Consider the following 4,099-nt stretch of genomic DNA (forward strand, 5'->3'; position numbering starts at 1 on the left):
GTAGAGAGGCAGTGTGGTATAATGGTTAGAGGGTGAGCCTAGGACTTGAGTTCAAATCCCCACTCAGCGTGACGCTCCCCGAGTGGCCTTTGACCGGTCAGCAACTCTCAGATGGTTCTTGCAAGGTTCTGCTTCGCCTACCTCATAGGCTTCTTCTGAGGATGAAATGGGGAGGAAGAGAACCACGTATGTCTCCTTTGCCCTCACAAAGCATAGACTGGAGCATCACCTGTGTGCTGACACAGGTGGCCGTCTCCAGTAACAACCTTGCGATCTCCACGGCTGCATCTCGATAAGCGAGCCCGGAGTACCATTGCAGCGGCAGGTGATAACGACGGAAACGGTTCCTTCTGCATCCTGTCCACTTGCCCAAGAAGACACAGACACCATATAGGACTACAGGGCCTGCATTTCCATGCCTCCGTTTGAAATGAGGAACCAAACCTACACTCATTTACAGCCACCACGGCAAGCCACAGAGGCTTGTGACAAGGGAGGGCTGCGTTCCCTTCAGTGTTTATTGCCATTCCCGTCAAGCCACCATGTCAGGCCAGCTGCCCTTTTGTCTTGTCTCACTTGGAGACTGATTTGTCTTGCGGAGAGCACCTCCCGCCGCAGAAGCGAAAGGTTAAAAGCCTGTGCCGATCTGTCATGCCTTCCGTGTCCCTGTTCAGACTAGACAGGCCTTTCATTTTGGGAGGGCTTGTTTGGCACCAGTGAGCAAAAGCTGATGGATGGCTATGGCAAAGCAGCTCCAGAGAGGTGTTGCTTCTTCTAACCCTCAGTTTCTTAGCAAAGAAATGGGGACAGGAGTGGGAGACAAGTGTGGTTTAATGGCTCCATCCAGAAAGGAACCACATCATCAGAGGGGCCGTGGCTAATGAAGAAGGCTGCAGGTTCAATCCCCAGCATCTCCAAGTAGGACTAAGAGAGATTTCTGCCTGAAACCCTGTCAGCTTTCTGGAATCATAGAATCGTAGAATTGGAAGGGACCACAAGGGTCATCTAGTCCAAACCCCTGCAATGCAGGAATTTTTTTTGCCCCAAGTGGGGCTTGAACCCCTGACCCTGTTAAGAGTCTCATGTTCCACCAGCTGAGCTACTCTGCCAGTCAGTGTAGACATTATTGAGTCAGATGGACCCAAGGACCTGACTCGGTGTAAGGCGCTTGTGCACCTTATGTTCTTAAGGCTATCATCATTATTATTGCCACCATCCAGAGTTTTCCCAAGTACCAGGACTCAGGGAGGCTCACAAAAATTAAAACACACGTGGATAAAATGCAGATACAGTGGAAACTTGGTTGTTGAATGTAATCCGTTCCGGAAGACCATTCAACTTCCAAAACATTTGACAACCGAGGCACAATGGGCGGTCGGGAATTTAAATGGAGAAAATTGAGAAACACGCCTCGGAAGCTGTTTGACTTCCAAGGCACATTCGAAAATAGAAGCAATTACTTCCGGGTTTCCAGCGTTCGAAAACTGAAACATTCAGCTTCCAAGACACTCGAAAACCAAGGTTCCATTGTATAGCTGAAACCATAAGATACTAGTTGAAAAGTAATTAATCTCTAGGATGATTAAAAAGATGTAAAAACAAATCTATTGCAATGAAGATAGTAAAAACAGCACACAGCACTATTAAAACGCCCTTCTTTTAAAAGCAGTCAGGCTAAACCTGCAGTGTGAAATAGAACAAACCTGCCATCACCACTGCTCAGAACCAGACCAGGACATTTTGCTGTCTGAAGCAAAAAGGAGATGGTTGCATCCCCTAGTTCACAGAAGCCAACTGGATGAGTAGGTGGCTTTTATTTCAGTGCAGGTAAATGGACAGGGTATCCCACTGCACCTGACAGCAGCAGGCTAGTTTAGAAATGCAAGGCAGGTTGTGTGGCACATACAGCTACACACGTCCTACAACGCTTCACCACTGTTGCCTGCATCCCAGCATCTGCCGCCTGAAGCAGCCACCTCCCTCTACTTAATGGTAGGGCCGGTCCTGTCGCTGCTACAGCATGGTTACCCTATGCAGTCTTGTCAATCTCTGTGTGTCATTCCCAAGTGGGGGTATTGGAGTAAGGATAGAATGTAGTAGCCCAGGAGTGGAACTGAAATGCAATCAAGTGGGTCAGGTGCCCAATCAGGGTAGCACCTGATAGACCATGGGGTGGAGCTCAGCAGAATATGGCGGATCATCATGAGTGAAATGTGACAAGACCTGAAGTTCACAGGCTTTTCAGACACACAACTGGTTTCCTGACTGCACGTGGTTTTACGGGTAAACTAGCTGACTAGCAACCCTATAAGGTGCACATAGAAATTATTGGCCCAGGATTACTGTATTATTTTGAATCAGCACCATGGACAAGGAATGCCAGTGTGGTTCAGCGACACACTCCTTGCTTCTTATCTTGGTTTATTCAGGTTGGCCGCAAAACTTTGTAGGCAGCTGACTCTCTGTTTATACACTAGATATAAGCCTGCGTTTGTTTGGCTGATCCCTCATGCAAGTCCTGAGAAGAGTTGAAGGGAGCAAGAGCCCTTGATTTTACAAGGAATTACATGCCCTCTGGTCACTGGGACTAACTGCTGTGATGCAATTTGGCTTCACTTGACTCTTTTACCCAGTTCATCGCCCAGAAGGAATCTCCAGCTTTGGTAATATAAAGGCTGTCCTACACGCCAGAGTGTCAATTCCACCCCCTGGGGATAGCACAGTGCTGTGTGGGCTTTTGTGCAAGTTCATCCACATATGACCGCTTTCAATTCGGTGTTTCACATCCACATTAGCTGATGGTGCTTGATGGGATGTGTTTGCACAGCGTGTGATTTATTAAATTTATATGCCACTTTTCCTCCCAGTGTGGCAAATGGGCAAGTGATAAAACAAGCAGAACATCTTCAGAACAATTCCAGTGCAGAAACAGATTGCAAAAGACTTCTGCTTGTTGAAAGATAAAGGTTTTCAGCAGGCAACCAAAAAAAAGACAACAGTGTTGTTACCCTCCCTCAATTAGTACTGCCCCAGCCTTCCTGAGGTCTGGAAACTTGAGCTCCATTGTGGGTATCTGTGCCTGCCTATGTGCTCACAGCCAATTTTTGATGTCATTGTTTGTTGAGACACAAGCTTCCCATCCTAGCAGACTTGCACTAAACAGCGGATACAATAAAAATAGGTGTGTGTCTTCTTGGCCCTGACGTGAAGTGGCTGGCTCAGGTGGCAGATTTGTGGGGACCAGGAGTGGTGGCAAAGTGTTGGAAGAAAATCTGCCCGTGTCCCCTAATCTAGCCTGCTGCTCTCATGAGGTCAAAATGAAAATTCCACTACCAATGCAAAGAGTTTCTGTGTCTGAAATGAGGGTGCCACCTTGTTCAAGCATCCGAATGTCTTGGGCCAGCCCTGCTTGCTGTCACAGACTAAGCAGTCCCCAAACCCCTTACACCAGGCTGGGGAGGGCAGAGGTTGGAGAGTGTGTGGTCATGACCCTCTGCCTCAGTCTCCTGGCTAAGCTGAACAAGCCAGTGGGTGGTTGGAGCCAGCAGAAAGCCAAAATACAGGGTGTGGCAAGGGTAGAGCCAGCCCAGAATCCACTGGATCTCAAGCCAGCCTCTCCGCTAGCATGCAACAACATTGGGCCTGATCTCTCTCCATCACACACACACACACACACACACACACACACACACACACTTCCACAGTGGCTGTGTGAAAAGCAGGGGTGGGTAGTGGCTCTGCAAGGCTAAGCAGGGGAGGGGAGGTTGGACTTGCCCCCTAAAAATGTTCTTGCATAGGTCTCCAAATGGACAGGACCCAAAGATTTTGTGGCTTCTTCTTGCCCCCCCCCCCCATCTTGCAGGATCTGGGAATTGAACCCAACAGTTCTGGTCCCCATGATCTCCATTGCTCTAACTGCTCAGGCCTGCCAGGCTCCCAGCTGTGACTGGTGGTGGTGTTCATTCATCTCTGGCCACATTGGGCGCTCCCAGCTAAGCACCAATGATGGATGATTTATTATAAAGACACACCGTCTGGTGACACGGCCAGCCCTTTCTCCTGCAAGGCTGCTGAGCCTGTGCTTACTATCTAGGAAGAG

The sequence above is a fragment of the Podarcis pityusensis genome (genome assembly GCF_964106645.2).
Source record: "Podarcis pityusensis genome assembly, chromosome: 13".
NCBI lineage: Eukaryota > Metazoa > Chordata > Lepidosauria > Squamata > Lacertidae > Podarcis > Podarcis pityusensis.